Source organism: Dasypus novemcinctus, chromosome X, assembly GCF_030445035.2.
Source record: "Dasypus novemcinctus isolate mDasNov1 chromosome X, mDasNov1.1.hap2, whole genome shotgun sequence".
Classification (NCBI taxonomy): Eukaryota; Metazoa; Chordata; class Mammalia; order Cingulata; family Dasypodidae; genus Dasypus; species Dasypus novemcinctus.
In genome coordinates, this window is record NC_080704.1 from 93,404,120 (window position 1) to 93,426,304 (window position 22,185).

The window sequence follows — 22,185 nt, forward strand, 5'->3', positions numbered from 1 at the left end:
CTGGAATATACTAAGTGGTCAAGAAGAAAAAGGAGCTATAGAACTTTCTTGGGAAGTGGGGTTTGAGGTGTAAGGATACACCTCAAAGGAGGATTCCATGTGGTTAACCCACTCAGCAAGTAGGGGTTTACTGTATAAAACACTAAAGAAAGCAATTCAATGTTAGCAGCTAACTGCTAACAGAGCTATGATCAGAGAATCATAAGTTTTTCATCAGAGTAACTGTAAATACATTTATTTTATCTCTGTTTTATTAAAATTTTTTAATGTAACATAACTTTATAGTAAAATAAAATTTAAATATAAAAATCTATAATCTTTTTAAAATAAGCTATTTCTTCCAAACAAAAGAACGCTCCTTAATAAGCATCTTCTAATATAGAAAGAAAATCATTTACAAACTTCACCAATAACAGAAGCAGTGGATCTAGACTAAGACTATGTAGTAATATCAGATTTTGAAGAATAATGTAATTGGTTGAAACTATGTAAAGGAACAGGACAACCAATTATAAAAGAACATATGTGCATAAAAAAATGGGAAATTAATATAAAAAGGAAACATTGAATTATTTCAATTAAACAAGAATAAATGGTAATCATAAAAATAAAAATTTTGAACAGTCCCAAATACTTCTGCTTCTGTCAAAGATGAAGCAATAGGGACTGGATTTACCCACCCACCTGAAACAACCGAAAAGAAACCCAGGATGAAGTACATGAAACAAGTTTTCAAGAAACTAGATGCTTATAAATTGACAGTGATTCCTGAGAGATGGTTAAGTAACAAATCAAGTGAATCTTATGATTGCTCCAGCATACCATCTTGAGAGAGTTTTTAGGCCCCTGCATGCAGGTAAGAGAAATAAAGGAAGAGCAGTCAGACTCCTTGAGATGAGAATAAAGAACTGAGAGTCAGGGGAGACCAAGACAGAAAAAGATAGCATGACAGTGCCCCAGAAAGGAGAGAGGACAGAGAAAGAAAAAGAGAGAAATATTAATATATGTCAAGTGTCTCTCTCAAGTACTCAGTAGCTTACTGATAATCACATATATGTTAGGTAACTACCAAAGGCCACTGAAAGATGTAAAAGGATTAGAGGGAAACCAGAGCTCACACAGGATGAGGAATATTGTCTTTTCCTATCAGACTGCAAAACCTTATAATTGATGAGTTAATGGGTAGAGTCCGCAGAAGTCATCTTGCCTGAGTAATGTGTAGACCTAGACTAAATACTGGTCTGGCCCAACCTAACAAATTTTAAAAACAAGACACAAAAGGATCAGACTTTTTCCAGTAATTTAATGGCAACCAAAAATAAAGCACAAGAATATAAGAGTACAAAATAATGTAGCACCTGTCAGGGTAAAATCTGCTACATTTGGCATTCATTCAAAAATTACCAGACATGAGCAAACCCAAGGATTGTGAGAAGACAGCAGAGTAAGGAGCTCCAGGAATCAGTCCCTCCACCACAACTGAAAAGAACTTTCTAAATCAGGGGTTCTTAACTTATTTTGTTCCATGGACCCCTTTGCCAGTCAGGTGAAAACCACAGATCCCTTACTAAATCCACACTATACTGTGTATTATTTAATAAATATATTATGCCCACACCAACACATACCCACAAGAATAATGTTTATTTGAATTTCTGTTCAAGCTCAATGACGCCTTGTGAAGAACCTCTGGTCTAAATCAATTATTTTGAGACCCTGGGGTCAAGTGGAATACTATGCAGCATTCAAGGAAGTACTGGTTTACAGGCTGGCAAAATGAGTAAATATTGATGAATTTCACCTTCCCAGCAGTGGCTACCATCTCACATCCCCCAGTCTTGTGGCAGGCAGCAGTGGGGACTGCAGCCTAGGTTTCGGGTGCAAATTATTAATGCCAGGGTGGGATATAAAGTCCTAATCCTCCAAACTTCAGGAGTGTGAGGTATGATTACTGAACTCTGCTTTTGATCCCCTACTTCAGATCCCAGGGGGCCTGATGTGAGTGCTGCCATTGTTCCAACTTCCCTCAGACAAAAGCAGCAGGTCTACAGAAAATAGTTAAAGGGCTGCAGTAACTGGGCAAGGGCCAAATCAAGAGAACAATGCTTCAGAAAGCCATAGGAGAAACCCCTGTCATCCTCTCTGGCCTCTACTACACACAATCCCAGAAAGGTGTGGAGTCAACCTGTACTCCTGTTGTAGGTCCCTGGCCTGTTACAGAGGGAGCAGTAACCGTTATTTATACACATACTGCAGTACCTGTATATCACTGCCAGTTTAACTGGTAAAAGTCTAAACGACTGAAACAGGAAATTTGTCTCAGGCTCCCTCTGCCACAATCTGTTCTGAAGGCAGAGAAACAGCTTACAGAGACCTAAAGCAGTGTAAGAAGCAATTAAGTTTACATGGCCTTGGGCAAAGGACTACCTGTATTAAGTCACACAGCAGAGCACCTTGGAGGGGTGAAATTCTAACTCCTGTAAACTTTTTTTTCAAGATTTATTTATCTATTTATTTATCTATTTGCTGAGTGTTCTTTGTCCACTTATGTTGTCAGCAGCATGGGAATCTGTGTTTCTTTTTGTTGCATCATCCTGTTGTGTCAGCTCTCCGTGTGTGGTGCCATTCCTGGGCAGGCTGCACTTTCCTTTGCGCTGGGTGGCTCTCCTTATGGGGCGCACTCCTTGCCCATGGGGCCTCCTTGTGTGGAGGGCTCCCTTGCGTGGGGGGCTCCCTTGCATGGGGGGCTCCCCTGCGTGGCAGGGCACATGGGCCAGCTCCACACAGGTCAAGGAGGCCCGGGGTTTGAACCGCGGACCTTCCATGTGGTAGAGGGATGCCCTAACCAATGGGCCAAGTCCTGCTTCCCTCCTGTAAACTTAAAATGGGGGAATTCCCATAGGGAACACAAACATTCCATATCACTTCATTGGTGAAATTTACCAAGCATCTAGATAAGGAAAAAATGCCAATCCACCTCAAATTTTTGATAATGAGCAATAGTGGGTCTTTTCTCCCAATACTTCTTATAGCAAATTCCTGAGACACTGGGGTTTCAAGGACAAGAAATTTTTTTGGTTTTATTAAGGGGTTTAACAAGCTGGGGAAGAGTCCAAACCAGGGAGAGTTACAAAGTTAAAATCATTTTCAGAGATCAAGTTTCCAAGATAGGAAAAGGCAGAGTAGAGGTCAGTCACTAGTTTTTCCATATGAATATTAAAAAAAGGAGGGTGGAGTGGCTACCATCCCATGGGTAAGCATACTTAAGGGTAAATTCAATCTAGAATTACAATCCCAAGAGTAAGCACACAAAAAGGTGAGTCTAATCTATAAACAAGAGTAAGATCACACTAGAATTACCATCACAAAGGTAAATTTACACAAGGCTGAGGTTAAGTATAGAGTAATCATAAACAGGTGGGACCACTCTAGTTAGCTTCAGTAATTTCAGGTATTAACCTTTTGCTATTTTATAATATAAGGGTATCTATATATTGACATAATAATCATAATTATTTGTTAATTCTTAACCCTTGGTTACAACTCCTCCCTCTCTGTAAAATTCCCAATCTTGGGGATAATCTAGATGTAGGATCTTTCTGGCTTCTTCATGCTTAAAAGAAGAATTGATGTTATTGAGTAGAGGAGTGAAGCCGGTTATTATTTTACCCTCTGGGTTCCAGGGCTGGTCTTGCATAGGAATAACTCAGAGACTTTCTGGAAAATAAATGTAAAATGCAAATTGAGAATTATAGGTAAAAATAAGCTTGTTATGTTTGGGAAATAATTTTATAGTTTATCTTAAATATAGTACGAGTATTTTGGGGGGCTTTGCTTACTATGGCAGTTTGTACTACCTGGCTGAAAACTGCAGAAGGGTAACCTCCAGAATGACCTCTCAACTCCATTTGAAATGGCTCAGGCATTAAAACTTCATTCTGTTCTATTTCTTCCCCCCCATTTCATCTAACCCCATGTTGTCTGGGAGACCCATCCCAGGGAGTTGTTAAATCTTGCATTGCCAGGAAAAGTCTCTGGAAGTCCTACATTGCCAGGGAAAACTTTACCCCTGAACATGTGTTTCATGTAGCAGGGGAAGGTAGTGAGAGTTTGGCTTAGCAAGGCAGGTCACATTTGAGTAACAAAGAGGTTCTCTAGAGGTGACTCTTAGGTATTATAGTTAGGTTTAGCTTCATCATTACAGAAATAAGTTTCAAAAGTGCAAGTCTAGAGACCAAGTGCTGAGCTTACTAGCATGTTTCTTTTTCACAGGTTTATCTTGCAGAGTTACATTTTCCCCATTCCCTTAGGGGATTTTGTAAATACCTTTCTATTTTATGCCTAAAACAATTTGAGATGCATCAGGGTACTAGAACAATTCTATACAGAGTATCAGAATCTCATTCACTACTTTATATTCCATTTTAGGTATACTGTTGAAATGACCTGATTAGTCAAGTAAAATTAGATAGTGACCCACAGAAAGTTAAAGAATTTTCTTGACAAAATAAATTTCTTCTTTCTGATCGCCATGGAACTTAAAGTTTTAAAACATGGATAATATTACCTTTTTCCTTGTATCTTGATTCTCTTTGGTCTTTAGGTTAGCCCCATTTATATTTTAAGGGAAGTCTGATTCTTTTTACCTTCTTTAATTGGGGTGGTCTTTTAGAATTAATGCTACTCTTTCAACACATTTAAAGCTGGTTAACTTTAGTTCTGAGCTCTAGATATCATACAGGCCTTTAAAAATTCTAGGGGGCTATTAGGTTATACACAAAGAGTGAAGCATCTTAGGACTTAGAAACAACAATTAGAGATCAGAGGTCATGTATAAATATGACTGCTGCAAAGCTTAAAATTTAGGCCCTAATTTCCTAATGAGCACTTTAAATAAAGCTGTTTCTAGAGATCATTAAATACAGACCATTAAGAGTTTTGTTCCATTTTACTTTTAAACTTTTACCAAGATGTTAATTAACAGGCAAAATGTAACCTATGGACTTGCCTTGCTTCTACTTAAAAGTCCCTTTTTGTTCAAGATGACCAAACTGCATGGTCTTTTACATAAGCATCAGAGCAAAACAGTGTAAATGACAAGTGTAAGAAAGAAATCTTTTTCTGGAAGAAAATAAGGCTTACCCAATTGTGGAGAAGAAAAGAGTTTCTTCTCAATTTTGCAAGAAGGGGCGCACAACCAGAAAACATGGCTGGCACACTGAACAAAGAAAAATGACACAATTTATACCCCTAAGCCTAGTATACAAGCCCTTCCTCTGTTTCTCCATAGCTTGGATACTTCAGAGGTTACAGCCTATCCAAGAAGATCTAACTTTCCCACACAAAAGTTTGTGATTAACCACTTCCCCCTTTACATTCCAACCATTTTAGTTTTTACCTGCTCCCCTTTGCCAAATAAGCAATGGAATTTAGTGCTGAATTGGTATTGACTTAGCTCTTTCTTGGGCATCTTTTTATTGCCTATAGGACTGATTTAAGCTAGTTTCCTTTGCTCCCGCTTAACCCAGGAGTGGGAAACCAAGGTAGTAGGCTGCCAGCTTACATTAAATTTTTTCTTCCTTTATGTGAAAACTAAATTAATCTTCCTTTCTTACAATTGCCCCTCTTTCTTTTAAACTTTTTTTAGTTTTCACCTTTCCAGTCTTCAAATTTTTTGAGCTCTCTTTCATAGGGATCTCCTTCTTTAAGGAGGTACAGATTGTTTTACCTATACTGTACCAACATTTGTTTGGTTAGAGTGGTTTCAATGAGTTTTTGAATTAGCCCTCAGGCACATAGAATGATATTGGTGTGGGCTATGGGTGGGAGGCTGTTCATCTCTTCTGTAGATAACCTAAGCTGTATGTGTCCTGACCTGTGGGTGTGAGACAGTAAGAGACTGCAGCCCTGCCCTTGGTGACCATAGCAATGAATCCAGTCCTGGAGAAACAGTTTAGCAATGCAAACTCTATAATATTCATGGAAAATGCAAACCAAATGTGCTAAAAGCTTATCTGGAATGTATGAAGTCCATGCTAAAAGCTTACCTAGGATTTGGGAGGTATATGCTAATTTAAACTGATTGAGTACTGAAACAAAGAGTGATTTGGCCCTTCCTATGTATAAAAGGAACTAAAATATCTTGTTCAGGGCTTGGGTTTGAAACAGAAAGCTCCCAAGTCTGGCTGGCTATCAATAAATCATTTTTTCCTTCTCAAAAACATTCCTGAGTCCTGGCCTTTCTATATGCAAAAAATTGAACCTCTCTCATCTTCTACAACATTTTAACATCCAACTGTGATAAGCACCCCAGGTGAGATAATGAAGGAAGTTAAGATGAACAGTGTAACCCCTTTCCATTTTCTAAACAAATTTTCAAGCCATCCTGTGAGTGAATTGCTAATGCCAGAATTCTGTGCTAATTTCTCAGATAGGGCCATTAGCTTTAATGATAGTTCCAGCAGGGGCAGTGTTATTGGGGATGAATGTACAGCAACTACCTACAATTATATGATAGACTCCCCCTTTCTCAGCTAGCATCATATTTAAGGCCATTCTATTTCCCCATGCCATTCTGCTAGTAGCATCTAATTGTTTCACAATTCCCCTAACTGCATTTCTGGTATAATTAATAAATCTCTGTTGATTATAATAAATGTAATTACTCCAATCTACATTTTTATTAATGGTGACCCACCAGAACAAGAATGACTCAAACCCAGCTGCTAAGTGATTTCTAGCCTTAAATTTATCTGGGACTCCTTGAGAAACTCTTATATTTTCTAGATAGATCTGCTCATTAAAAGAACTAAGTAATCTTCTCTTCTCTCTCCCTCCCTGGGATGTTATTTTCACTTCTTTTTTAAATGATAAGGTGAATGGGATAGCCAATTGGACCAGAGCACAGTTCTGCCCCAACTCACAGGCAGTATTGGTTGGAGAACAACCCTAGCTTTAATTGCTAGGGAGGGAGGCTGATCACCTCCTGAGAGAACCCCAGTACCTCCAGAAATTTTGGGGGAAGTCATTCTCTCTAGGTCTGAAAAAAAGGAGAGAAAAAAAGGGAAAAAGCCTGGTGTTTGGAGTTAGAATTTGGTACTGGTCTTGTCTCCACTGAGGTAATAAAGGCTTAATTATAATAGGAAGGGGTGTTTATAGGTTTGAATCCTAACATCCTGGAAATTGGTCTGGATTTTGAAAAACTTGGTTATAGAAAAATGAATCAGCCTTTTTTCAATGGAGCTTGGTCTGTGTGTAGACAGTGAAAAGGTCTAGATGGAATCTTTTGTTATGGTGCTGAATTGTGAATAAATTCACTTCATATCAGATGTTAACCTTAAGAGTTCTCTCTTTCTAAAGTTTGTAATGGCTGTGTGGGCAGCCATGCTGAAGAAGATATATATAAACTTGTGGGTCAGATTAATGAGTTTTGTGCTTCTGTCTGTGTCAGCTCAATGCTGATGTTGGAGTTGTGTGGTTATGTAAAGTGGTGGAATTTGGTTGAGCTGGAACTCTCCCTTGCCATTGGCAAAGAAATGATTGTAGTTTGTAAAGCAAAACCACTGCATGAATGTGTGTGCACATGCTCTGCTGCCTTGCCTCTCTGGGTCAGCCCCATTTGTGGGAACTCAGGGATTGTCTGTCTATCTGTGTCACTCCCGAATTTGTTGGAGCTGGTCCAGTCAGGGTGGTTGGCGGAGCCAGTAACTTGAATTGTAGCCCTGGCAGGGCAGGGGTTCCCAGGAATGGCACAAAATTTGAAAAAATTCTTTCAAGCCATTTTAGCAGAAAGCTGGAAAGGGGGGAGTGGCTTGCCCCTTTCCAGTGAGTCCATGCCTTCTATTCACAAGTCACATTCCTATTTAATAGCTGTGCACCTGACTGCCTGGAAGGGGGGAAGTGAAGGGGATGCAGAGCAAGATCAAAATAAATGCAATAAAGTTCCCTCCCTAAGGTGTCAAAGGCCAAAATAAGTTTGCATTTTGCATTCAGATGCTTTTCTGAATCTCTCTGTGAGTCTATGTAGAAACACTTTAAAATGTTTTAAAGCTGTAAACTTGTCTAAAGGAAGGAGGTTATTGCTTGAAAACAATAGACCTCTAATCACTTGATAGCCTTTTTAATGCTCTGGCTGAGAACATCAGCAGTAAAGGTCATAAAACTGCAGGAAAAAAGGATAAAGCTCAACTTTAAAATATGTTTGGCTTTCGTCAGTTGCTTGTGCCTAAGAATTCATGATAAAAGGTAGTTTAAAAATGAATCTTAAGATGTCAATACTCTCTTGCTGGTAAATGAAATACATAACTCACATACGGAGAATTTGTTCAGTTACCAGGAATAGGTAGAACTTCACAAGATTGTTACTAATAAAATTCTTGTAATTTAATAAAGGTATCCAATTCACGTTAAGGTTAAAACCTAATGAAAATTGTAACTAAGAGTTAAGATCATTTATAGATGAATTTACATTATAAAACAGCAAGAAGATAATACTTGAAACTATAACTGGGTAAATTTAGCCCAAAACTATTATTGTAAGTATAAATTCTAAACTAAACTTACCTCTGCTTATGATCACTTCAAGCCTAGCCTCACCCCTTGCCTTTGCTTATAGTTGTTTCATAACAGCTTCTGCCCCTATAGCTCAGGGAAAAGTAAATGTGAGACATCCCTGCGTCCTGTCCTACTGGCATTGGTAACCCTGCTTTCTCTCATGATCCCAAGTGTGAACTAAATTGCTGACTGGTGGAATTTTTAACCCATTGGAGTTTTTTTCATCTCCAAGGACTAAAAAATAAAGGAGGCCTCCTGCCTTGCCTGTCAGGGTTCCTAAGAGTGGCACTTCATGAGAGAAATCAGTGTCCCTGAGGCTTTGATAGCCTCAGTGAATATACAAAGAATTAGTCTTGCTCATCCAAAAAATCTACGAAAGTCAAAGTAAAATATAAAGTTCTGAAACAAAAGAAAATTGTATTAAAGCATTGGGAACATTATACAAGCCATTGGTTAAAGAAACAAAGTTCTTGTGCAAAACTGCATGGTCATGGTGCAAATTAAGAAAAAAAAAAGCCTTTCAGGAATCATTCAAATGTTTTGCAGTCACACTTATTTTGTAAAGAAAATGAAAGTTTTAAGGAAATAAATTATGTTTCTGTGTCAAACTATTCATGTCTGCCTATTTGCTCAAATTGTTGGGGTTAAATATGCAGTTATATAAGTAATATATACTTCTAAAACCCAAATTAAAGTGAACGGTATATAAAATAATGCAAATTATAAGTAACATCAATGAGTTGTGTTTTTGTGTCTAACTCTATTTGTGTCTGCCTATTTGCTCAGTGTATATATTCATACATCAGGATAATAATATCAAATTAACAAATGAAAATTCTTAAAAGAGCTGTATTCAAATTATTAAAAATTAAATATGCAGTTATATTTGTGAATATATATTCCTGGAGCCCAAATTAGACTAAGCAGGATGAAAAGGTCATATAAACATCTGATTATAGATGGTGTGGGGGCATTTTCAGGATTTGGGGTTGCCATGGGTTGTGCTGCAGGGACAAATGCTGGATGCTGCTTGTTCTTCCATGGCCCACTGGGTGGACTGGGGGAGAGTGTGGGCTACAATGTGGACCACTGTCCATGTGGTGCAGTGGTGCAACAGAATGTATTCACCAGGTGCAGTGGATGGGCTGCGATGATGGTAGAGATTGTTGATGTGGGAGGGGGGGTGGGGTGGGAGGGATATGGGGACCTCATATTTTTTTAATGTAACATTTAAAAGAAAATAAAGAAAAAAATCTGATTATAGAAACTATTGGGAAAGGGCCTTCTCTGTGAGAGCTTTGAGGGAAAGCTAAATGTGGCAGATCAAATCTTTTAGGTTGGGGAATTAAGAATCAGTTTGCCCTGTAATTCCCCAGTTTAAACCTTTTAACAGCCTTAAAATAAGTGTGGTTAATAATTCTATTACCAAATTTCAGTAAGTAAAAAAAAAGTCCATAAAAGCTATGAAACGTTCTTTCCTAAATTATGATTAAACAAATTATGCAATTATATTTCAGAACCTAGTAGTCAGTATGCTTTTAAAATTATTCAGTTTCAGAACTTAAAGAAAAGAGGTTTTAGCCTCCTGCAACGAATGGAAAGAGAACATTCCTTGCATAAACTGTAATGGTTTCAATTTTATTTAGCTTGGGTTTAATCTCCCTTGTTTTATAAAATACCCATTAAATAAATTAACATTATATGTACAAAATCTTTGTAGTAATGAAAGTTGTAAGTTCATGTTATTGAAGTTAAGCTAAAAAAGAAAATTGTAGATATACTCTCTTAAATGAATAAAGTAAACTTCTTTGGTTGGTAATTGTAATTTAATAAGTTTATTTAAATATAAGGTAACTAGTATATGTGGTTGTGGCTAATTGTAAAAAGTTTGTAAAAACATCTTCCAAACTGAAACTTTTAAACGGTTCTAGTTCTAGAACCCATTGTTAACTAAGAACCTGAATTGGTATTGATGGCAAAGAATAACTTCGTGATAATAAAACCTGTCTGAATGTCACTGCAAGGTGCATATTTAAGTAAATAATGAAAAGTTACCTCAATACTATTGAGAATCTCCAGTTTTCATTTTAACAATGAAAAATAGCTTTTTTTCCTTCTACTAAGGTAAAACGCTTGCTAGTGTCTTCATGGTAAAAGTGTAAAAGTCATTTAATATACAATATATTGCATTAAAAATGTTAAAAAATATATAAAAACAAGGGATAAACTTTAACATTGTCAAACTCTCTTGTGCATTCAAACCAGGACTTGAATACATTATAGTGATGTGGGCTATGGGTAGGAGGCTCTTTGTCTCTTCAGAGATAACCTAAGCTGTCTAACTTGTGAGTGTGAGATGGTAAGAGGCTGCAATCCTGTCCTTGGCGACAATGGCAATGACTCCAGTCCCAGGAAATAGTTTAACAATGCAAGGTGTATAAACTTTAAGTATTCAAGGGAAATGCAAACAAGATATGCTAAAAGCTTGTCTAGAATGTATGAAGTCCATGCTAAAAGCTTAGCTAGAATGTGAAAAATATATGCTAATTCAAGTCTATTGAGAACTGAAACAAAAGGACCATTTGGCCTTTCCTCTCTGTATAAAAGGGATTCAAAAATCTTGTTCCGGGCTCCGGATTGAAACAGAACACTCCCGAGTCGGGCCGGCCATCTATAAACCATTTTTCCTTCTCAAAATCATTGCTGAGTCCTGGCCTCTCTATACGCAAATAATTGAACCTCTCTCAAATTCTACAACATTTTTGGTGACTCTGCCAGGACTGCAAACAAAGGCCAGAGATGGTAGCATTTTGCTGCCCCTTCCAAATTCGCAAGGAAGCCGGGAGGACTTGGATGAACCCCAAATCTGGGCACCCCTGGATTAAATTTAATCCAGAAAAGATGTGGGCTCCACCGGAATCTTCCCAACAAAAATCGAAGGCAATGGAATGTCTGAAGAGAAAGATTCTGGGAATGTAAAAGAACTCCGAACATGGAAGAAGGTAAGACTCCCTGGGTGAGCACAGTCTGGAAAGCCCTAGCTTTAATTGCTAGGAAGGGAGGCTAATCACCTCCCGAGAGAACCCTAGTAGTCCCAGAAAATTGGGGGGAAGCCATTCTCTCTAGGCCTGGGAAAAGGAGAAAAACCGGGAAAAGCCCTGGTGTTTTGGGTTTGTCTAACTGTATGTTAAAAGCTGGTACTGGTCTCACATCCACTGAAGGAATGGAGGCTTGATTTTAATAGGAAGGGTTGTTTATAGGTTCGAGTCCTAATGTCCTGGAGATTGGTCTGGATTAAAAAAAAACTTAGTTACAGGAAAATGGATCAGCTTTTCTAGTGGCACTTGGTCTGGGTGTAAAGTTAACAGTGGGAAAAGTCTAGTTGAAATCTTTTGTTATGGTGTTAAATTGTGAATGAATTCACTTTATACCAAATGTTAAGTATTCTAAGGTTTGTGATGGCTATGGGGGCAGCCATGCTGAAAATACATATATAGAACTTGTAGTTCAGATTAGTGACCTTTGTGCTTCTGTCTGTGTCAGCTCAATGCTAGTGTTGAAGTTGTGTGGTTATGTAAAGTAGAATTCAGTTGAGGTGGAACCATCCCTTGCCATTGGCAAGGGGGTGAAATGATTATGGGGCAAAACTAAAGAGTCTGGATGTTTGTGGAGTCTAGATGTTTATGCATGCTCTGCTGTCTTGTCTCTGGCCTTCCCCTTTGCCAGGGCTTGGAGGCCATCTGTGTCCGTGCCACACACCCAAGTTTGTTGGGGCTGCCCCAGTCAGGGTGGCTGGGTCCCTGGGAGAGGTGCTGAATTTGAGTAGGTTCTGTCTGCCTATTTTGGCTGAATGTTGGAAAGGGGGGAGTGGCTTGCTCCTTTCAAGTGAGTCCACACCTTCTATTCATAAACCTTGCCCCTTTCCAGTGAGCCCACGTGTTCTATTCATAAGCTGTATTCCTGTTTGATTGTTGTGCACCCCACTGCCTGGAAGGGGGGGAAGTGAAGGGGGTGAAAAGCAGAATCAGAATAAATGCAGTAAAGTTCCCTCCCTAGGGTGTCAAAACCAAAATAAATTTGCATTCTCCCCACCTTCTTAGAAGGTATTGTAGTAACTTTAAATAAGAGAATGTGTTCTGTGAAGGTAAAATTTGTCTTAAAGGTATAAATAATTATAAAAGTTTAACAAAGCATTGTTTAAATTAAAGTATTTAAATGGCTAATTGCAGAAAGTCATTATTAAATAAAAACTGAATTGATAATAATAATAATAAAAGGCAATTTTAAAACAAGAAAACTTTTCTTTGGCAGCCAGCCTCCCCTGCCAACTTGCTTCCAAAAAACTGTTTCTGGTATTATATGTTACTAAGTATTTAAAGTGAAGAAAAGTTCATTATTTTAACAAGCTTGTTTAGTATTAATGGCAATTATATGTTGTAAGAAGTTTGCCTGGTAACTTAGTATGTGGGATATATAGAATGTGTTTTTATTGTTAAGGAAACAGAAGATGATTTTGTCCTAAGATAAAATGATTATCGGAAAGAGTAGAGTGTGGGACAAAACCTGAATGAATACTGAAAGTGTAGGTTTGTGGAAGGAAAATTTTTATGATTAAAATTGAGTAAGATCAATATACAAAGAAAATCTGTTTTATCAAAATAGCTTCTTGTGCTTTAACTTCATCATTTCCTCAGTGTTTGAAGAAGAAAGGGTCTTATCTCTTTTAAAAGAACATAATGTTCTATAAATCAAATCCTGAAAAGTAGCTTTTTATTTCAAACTAACTGCAAGAGATTTATTCTTTTACCTTAAAAGAAAAATTAAAGTAATAGTTAAGTTCATTTAATATGTTATAAGTCAAATGAAAGGTGTTCAAAAGTGTTATAAAATTAACAGGTTTTCAAAAAATTAATAAAAACTGTAACTAAGAGTTAAAATCATTTATAAATGCATTTATATTATAAAACAGTGGAAAGATAATAACTGAAATTATAGCTGAGTGAATTTAGCCTGAAACTATTATTTAAGTGTAAATTCTAAACTAACCTTTCCTTTGTTTATGGTTACTTCAAGCCTAACCTCACCTCTTGCCTTTGCCTATGGTTATTTCATAATAGCTTCTGCCCCTACAGGCCAGAGAAGAGTAGGGACATCACTGTCTCCTGTCCTGGTATTAGTAACCCTTTCTCTCATCAATTCAAGTGTAAACTAAATAAATTGCTGCCTGATGGAATAAAGTTAAACAACCACTGGAGTTTTATTATCTCCAAAATCAAAAAGGGGGGTGGAGGGGGAGAAGTCTCCTGCCTTGAAGGTCATGAGAGTGACAATTCATGAGAGAAACCAGTCTGTCTCCCTGAGGCTTCAAATAGCCTCAGTAAATATATATAAAATTAATCTTGTTGCTTATCCAAAATTCTGCTAAATTCAAAGTAAAATATAAAATTCTGAAACAATAAATAGTGCTAAAGCATTGAGAACATTTTGGTTACAATCCATAAATTAAGAAAGAAAATTCTTGTGTAAAACTGCATGGTCATAGTGTAAAACTGCACAGTCATAGTGCAAATTAAGAAAAGTTTCAGGAGTCTTTGAAATGTTTTGGAGTCACACTTGTTTTGTAAAAATTAGAAGTTTAAAGTAACTAATGTTATGCTTTTGTGTCAAACTATTCATGTCTGCCTATTTGCTCAAATTGTTGAGGTTAAATATGCACTTATATAAGTAACATTTCTGAACCCCAAATTAAGCTAAACAGTATATAAAATAATGCAAATTACAAGTAACATCAATGAGTTGTGTTTCTGTGTCTAACTCTGTCTGCCCATTTGCTCAGTGTATGTCTTCATATATCAGGATAAAAATATCAAATTAACAAATGAAAATTCTTAAGAAAGCTCTATTCAAATTGTTAAAAATTAAATATGCAGTTATATATGTAAATAAATATTCTTAAAGCCCAAATTAAACTAAGCAGGATGAAAAAGTCATATAAAAATCTGATTATAGAAACAATTGGGAAAGGGCCTCCTCTTTGCAAGAGCTTTAAAGGCAAGACTAAGTGTGGCAGATTAAACCTATCTACTAGGGTAAGGAATTAAGAATCAGTTTGCCCGGTAATTTCCCAGTTTAAACCTTTTGTCAGCCATAAAATGTGAAAAAAAACAAAGATTAGGTTAGTTTTCACATAAAGAAAAAAATGTTAATTAGTGTAACCTGGTGGCCTGCTGCCTCAGTCTCCCACTCCTAGGTTGGACAGCAGGGGAGGAGACCAGCTTAGGCCAGTCCTGTGGACAGTGGAAGGATGCCCAAAAAAAGAGCTAGGTCAGTGCCATTTCAGCACTAAATTCTATTCCTTATTTGACAAAAGGGAGCAGATAAAAACTAAAATGGTTAGAATATGATAGAGGAAGCAGTTAAATCATAAACTTTTGCGTGGGGAAGTTAAATCTTCTCAAATAAGCTGTAACTTCTGAAGTATCCAATCTATAAGGAAACAGAAAGAGCTTGTGTGCTAGGCTTAAGGGTATAAATTGTGTCATTTTTCTTTAATTGGGGCGCCAGCCATATCTGGCTGCACCCCTTCTTGCAAGATTGATAAATTCTTTTCTTCTCCACAATCCTAGTGAGCCTTATTTTCTTTCAGAAGATTTTTTTCCAACAAAATAAAAGTAATTAGTGGCTCTATTAACAAATTTCAGTAAGTAAAGAAAAGTCCATAAAAACTGTGGAGAGATCTTTCCTGGATTATAATTAAACAAATTAAGTAATTGTGTAATGTGTTTTAAAACCTGGTAGTCAGTATGCTTTTAAATTATTCATTTTCATAACTTAAACAACAAAAAAAGAAGTTTTTAGCTTCCTGTAAGGGAAAAAGAAAACATTCCTTGCATAAACTATAATGGTTTCAATTTTATTTAACTTGAGTGTAATCTCCCATGGTTAATTTATAAACGAAATTAACATTATATGTATGAAATCTTTAGAGTAATGAAAATTGTAAGTTGACATTGGTGAAATTAGCCTAAAAGAAAAAGATTACAGATATGCTCTCAAATAAATAGAGTAAATTTCTTTGTTTGGTAATTGTAATTTAATAACTTTATTTAAACATGAGGTGGCTAGTCAATGTGGTTAGAGTCAATTATAAACAGTTTGTAAAACATCTTCCAAACTGAAAATGATTAAATAGTTCTAGTTCTAGAAGTCATTGTTAACTAAAAACTTAGATTGGTATTGGTAGCAAAAATAACTTCATGATAATAAAACCTGTCTGAAGGCCACCACAAGGTACATACTTAATTAAGTGGTAATAAAAAGTTATCTTGATTCTATTGGAAATCTTCTGTTTTCATTTTAACAATGAAAAATAATTTTTTCCTCTATTACTAAAGTACCTACTGTTATCTTCATAGTAAAATTGTGTAAGTAAACAGTCATTTAATATATGTGTTGCATTAAATTGTTTAAAATATACATAAAAACAAGGAATAAACTTTAACATTGTCAAACTCTTGTGCATTCAAACCAAGCCTTGAATATATTACAGGTGGCCTCTCCATGTGAGTTATTGGCTAGGCTGGTCACTGACCCCTCAATTAAAAATATTTGCTATATCAGCCTCTGGTTCTGCTCCTAAAGTCGATGGAAACTATGTTGCAGTTTCAAGCTCCTGCAGCAGTCAATAATAACTCGGTACAGCCAAGTGTACAATAGATATCGCCTCGAGACTGGCACTGTTCCATAGTGCCAGAAAGCACTATGCACCAGGCTAGTAGAACACTGGAAAATCTAAGATCAAGGATGCTGCGACTTGCTCACTGCGTGAAAAACATGCTAAGGGGAGCCATGATACCAGAATACTGTAAATAAAACTTAAACACAATTGGTATTATGGCCTGCTCTCATGGAGAGATAACATGTACAGTGTTACAAACCTGAAACTAAAAACTATTAATTGCAACTCTAAATCCTTTGCATTAAGTAATAATACATTAATTAATATTAAGTGCTGTACTCTTATCCTGTACTAAATATATGCCTAATAATTATAACATTATCTTTTCTATTTTAGGCCAAGTGCAGAAATATATTAGACATGTTAAATTCCTAGTAAATTCATTTTTCTAAACAGTTAATAAACATGTCTATAGAATAAGGTGGCAGTCTCAGCCAAACTCAGTCAATTTACTATATTCTACTGTACTCTACTATGTAGCAAAAATGAGGCTTGTTTGCTAATAATGAGTCACCTATTAAACAAGTCAAAATTACTAAAAATTGTACAATTAAAACCAAAATGTAAAAAAAAAACCTTTATTGTATAGTTTGATCACTCCCACAGCTAAAAACTAAAAAAATTTCCAACTTAATGTACTAATCCTGAATGAAACCAATTGCCCAAGGGGTGCCAGTTCACCAGGAGCATCTAACAGAGCACATAAATGCCAATCATTAAACAGCTTGAAATATGTCTTCAAACAAAGATAAGTATTTATTGCAATTTCTCTCTAAAGATAAATAACACAGAAAAAGTGTGTATATATATATATATATATATATATATATATATATACACTGTTCCCACCAATTTTTTAAAAAGGAGTGCCATCTTTATAAGCACCTAATCTTGTCTACCTCTATAATTTAATGTCCTTTTTAAGTACGGGTATTCCAAATTTTTAATTAAGTTTGTTTCTTTCAGAATAAACATCTTATTAACTATATGAAAACTTCATCCACCTTTGTACAGAATGCCAGATCCATCTTTCTCCAATTAAAATAAAATAAGAGTTTTACACCTTGTTAGGCAATGACTACAGCCCATGGCCAGCAGGATGCAGTTACAGACAAGAAATCATCTCCTTTCAGCACCCATTTTAAATTAAAGGTGTAAAATCTTTAAGGGTAAAATAAAATTAATAGATGGATCTGGAACCTGACTGGAAATCCACGTGAGCACTGGTGGCCCCAGGATGACTACAGGAGGCCCCCGCCCCAGGATTCTGCTGTCCAGAATAAAAACTTCTAAACTTTTAAAAACAGTCCTAAATGCTACACTGAAGATTGATAAACAATCAATCAGAACAACAAACAGCCATCCACCTCATAGCTCTAACAATAATTATGCCAAAGCTTAGCAAGTTAAACTTTGGCAAAGGGGGGAAATGATGTGGGCTATGGGTGGGAGGCTCTTTGTCTCTTCAGAGATAACCTAAGCTGTCTAACCTGTGGGTGTGAGATGGTAAGAGGCTGCAGTCCTGTCCTTGGTGACCATGGCAATGACTCCAGTCCCAGGAAACAGTTTAACAATGCAAGGTGTATAAACTTTAAGTATTCAAGGGAAATGCAAACCAAATATGCTAAAAGCTTATCTAGAATGTATGAAGTCCATGCTAAAAGCTTACCTAGAATGTGAAAAATATATGCTAATTCAAATCTATTGAGAACTGAAACAAAAGGACCATTTGGCCTTTCCTCTCTGTGTAAAAGGGATTCAAAAATCTTGTTAGGGGCTGGGGATTGAAACAGAAAGCTCCCGAGCCATGCCGGATGTCAATAAACCATTTTTCCTTCTCAAAATCATTCCTGAGTCCTGGCCTCTCTATACACAAATAATTAAACCTCTCAAATTCTACAATAGGTTGCCTCTCCATGTGAGTTATTGGCTAGGCTGGTCACTGACCCTTCAAATAAAAATGTTTGCTATATCATGCCTCTGGTTATGCTCCTGAAGTTAACAGAAACTATATTACAGTTTCAAGTTCCTGAAGCAGCCAATGATGGCTCAGTACAGTCAAGCTTACAATGGATATCACCTCCAGACTTGCACTGTTCCATAGTGCCAGAGAGCACTGTGTACCAGGCCAGTAAAATATTGGAAACTCTCTCTAGGATCAATGGTGCTGTGACTTGCTCACTGTGTGAAGAACATGCTAAGTGGAACCATGATTACCAGGTACTGTAAGTAAAACTTAAACACAATTGGCATTATAACCTGATCCCCTGGAAAGATAACATATAAGGTATTACAAACCTGAAACTTTAAATTATTAATTGCAACTCAGAATCCTTATGCATTAAGTAATGCATTAATTAATATTAATTGCTGTACTTTTATCCTGTTTTAAATATGTGCCTAATAATTATAATGTTATCTTTCCTACTCTGAATCAGGTACAAAGTACATTAAACATGTTAAATTCCTGGTAACTTCGTTTTCTAAATAGTTAACAAACATGTCTATAAAATAAGGTGGTTTCCTTAGCTAAAAACAATGGGGCCACCAGTGACTTGCAGTCAGTTAACTGGTGCCAAACCCAGCCACCCTACTACTATACTGTACTCTACTGTGTAGCAAAAACAAGGCTTGCTTGCTAGTGATGGGTCACGTATTGAGCAGTCAAAATTACCAAAAACTATTTAAAACCAAAATGAAAAAAACCTTTATTCTGTAGTTCTGATCACTCCCACAGCTAAAAAACCTAAGGAAATTTCCAACTTGGTGCACTAATCCTGAATGAAACCAACTGCCCAAAAGGTGCCAAATCACCAGAAGCACCTAATGGAGTACATGAGTGCTAGTCATTAAAAAGCCTAAAATGCATCTTCAGAACAAAGCTAAGTACCTAATACTGTTACAATTCCCCTCTGAAAATAAATAACTTTATATATATACACTGTTCTCCATTAAATTTTAGAAGGGGTGCCATCTTTATAGGCACCTAACCTTGTCTACCTCTGTAATACAATATCCTTTTAAAAACAGGTGTTCAAAAATTTTAATTGTTTCTTTCAGAATGAACATCTTATTAACCATATGAAAACTTCATCCAGCTTCATACAGAATGCCAGATCCATCTTCCTCCAGTCAAAATAAAGTAACAGTTTTTACACCTTGTTAGGTAATGCCTACCACCCATGGCCAGCAGGAAGTACTTACAGAAAAGAGATCATCTCCCTTCAGCACCCCTTTAAGATTAAAAGTGTAAACTCTTTAAGGGTAAAATAAAATTAATAGATGGATCTGGAGCCTGATGGGAAATCCACATAAGCACCAATAATCCCCAGGATAACTGCTGAGGGGCCTCACCCCCAGGGTTCTACTGTCCAGGATGAGAACTTCTGAAAACAGGATAAAACCTGGGTGTTACCCAGGAACTTTGTCTTTGGGCCTTCCCTGGGAAATTGATAAGTGGGATAATCAATCAAAACAATGAACAACCACCCACTTGATAACTCCAAAAATAATTATGCCAAAGCTTAGCAAGATGAGCTGTCATAAAGGGGGGGAAATGATGTAGGCCTGGGGGGGGGGGCTGTTCATCTCTATAAATAACCTGACTGAGTTGTGCCTTTGGGACAGTGAGAACTGCAGCCCTGTCCTTGGTAACCACGACAAAAACTACAGTCCTGGAGAAAGAGTTTAGCAATACAAACTCTATAAATTTTAAATATTCAGGGAAAATGCAAACCAAATGTGCTAAAGCTTATCTAGAATGTATGAAGCCCATTATAAAAGCTTACCTACAATGTGGAAGATATATGTTACTTCAAGCCTATTGAGCACTGAAACAAAGAACCATTTGGTCCTTCCTCTGTATAAAAAGAACTCGAAAATCTTGTTCAGGGCTTGGATTTTCAAATGAGAAGCTCTGAGCTCAGCTGGTTGTAAATAAATCAATTTTCCTTCCCAAAATTATTCCTGAGTCCTGGCCTTTCTATATGCAAATAATCGAACCTCTCTCAACTTCTACAACACTACTCTGCTCAAGGTCTTAACAAACTGGAGAAATTGTTAGTATGATTACTGCTTACATTCCACACTTGTGTACACAAGGCCAAAGTTCCAAGGTCCTGGAATCCTTTCCCCTGTCTAGAGAGACAAGCAGAGTGATTCCCTGGGCCCAGATGGGAAGCAGGTATGGCCTTGATGTTTCCATTTTTGACTGGTGGAAAGAGAGAGGACAATGTACTACAATTTTCACAAGGATTAGTATTTTGGAAGAGGAGTATCATGCACTTAAATTCCTTTCATGCTTTTCCATACCTAGCAGAAAGGGTAGAATATGAGCTTTGGGCCAGCCTGTTGCACAAACATAACAGTTGCTTTTGATTAGACTCTGGACTGTATATTTGATCCATTTTACCCAGGCATTTGTGTCCCCATAGCCTGTCTCTATTTCTGTGGTTTGCTTTAAATCTTCTGCCTTAAGTATCTTGACCGCTTTGGGATCATTTTGAATTGGGGACCTGGCTTTTGGTTGGTTTTCCTGTGGTATTTCTGAAGTGTTGCTGGAGAGGGTGATGTTTATGTCATTTAGAGGGGGAGGAAGGGCTTGGATACAGAACATCCCCAGAGGATCTTTACCTGTAATATCTGCTTCCATTTCATATACTTTATCAACTCCCTGGTCCCTGGTGCTACTCCTAGTTTCTAATTTGTCTGCTTTCTTAATAGTTATTACTACTGGATCGAACTGATGACTTTTGCAGTCTGGCAGGGTATTTCCTTTATAAAAGGTTATCTTACCCTTGAATGGCCTCCAAATTGGTGAGACCCATCCCATATTCATGGTCCATTCCTTATATAGGGTAGTTCACTATACATCATCCCAGGAGGGGTAAAGGGTGCTTGACTGTAACCATTCCCCACTGGCTCTGGGCATAGGTATTTTTTTTCCCACTCAGCCAGGTGCTCTAAATTCCCACAGTCTATTACTTGGCAGGTGTCAAATGGCAGAGTTTGGGACCCCAGACCTTCAGTCACATTTGTAACTAATTTGATGTGGCTAGTTGCTTCTCAGGTTTGAAACATCATGGCTAATAAGATTATTTTCACCTGCATCTTAAGGTTTTAATTTCTCCTTTGGTAACCCAATAGGACTGAGGCCACTGATGACTAGGATGATACATAGCTCAACCCCGACCCCCCCCCCCCCCCCAGTTATTGTTTTTTCAGTGTGATTTTTAAGGGATCTGGGGCTGGAATTATTTTCTAAGACTCAGATGAAGTTGTTGAGTACTTTATCATCTGGTTCAGGTACTGGATTTTTTTACTCAAGTGTAATGAGTTCAGTCTTTTTTGCCATTCAGACTGCTGTTTCAGTTGTCAGGAAGACTTGATAAGGTCCTTCCCAGGTCGCGGTTGGAGTTTGGACTCTTTCCATGACTTGATTAGGACCCAGCTGCCAGGTCGGTGTTGGTGGACTGCAAATTTAAATGGCAGAGTCTGAGCCGGCAAACCCCGATGTCTGAGGGATGACAAAGTAGAAGATAAGGCCGGTATATAATTTTGAAGAAAGAGGTCCTTTGACTCAAAGGAGGGGAGTTCTCCAGGCTTCCCAGGGAAGGGCAGACCAAAGAGCATTTCATAAGGAGAAATTCCCAGTTCCCTCCTAGGGACAGTTTGGATTCTTAAAACAGCTGTAGGTAAACATTTAACCCATGGTAATTTGGTTTCTAAGACCAACTTAGATGTGTTTTTTTTTTTTTAATGTTTGGTTCATTCTTTCCACTTTCCCTGAGGATGGCGGGTGCCAGGGTGTTTGGAAGTTCTATGTAACACCTAGACCCTTCATAATATTTTGTAACCCTCTGGATGTAAATACTGCCTGAATCTATATTTTCTAC

The 22,185-nt window shown here is 37.2% G+C and overlaps 1 protein-coding gene across 4 annotated transcripts in view; it reads right to left on the bottom strand.

Moving 5' to 3' along the window:
• Positions 1 to 22,185, bottom strand: part of RPS6KA6 (ribosomal protein S6 kinase A6) — a 342,192-nt gene that overhangs the window by 2,913 nt on the left and 317,094 nt on the right. The window lies entirely within an intron of this gene.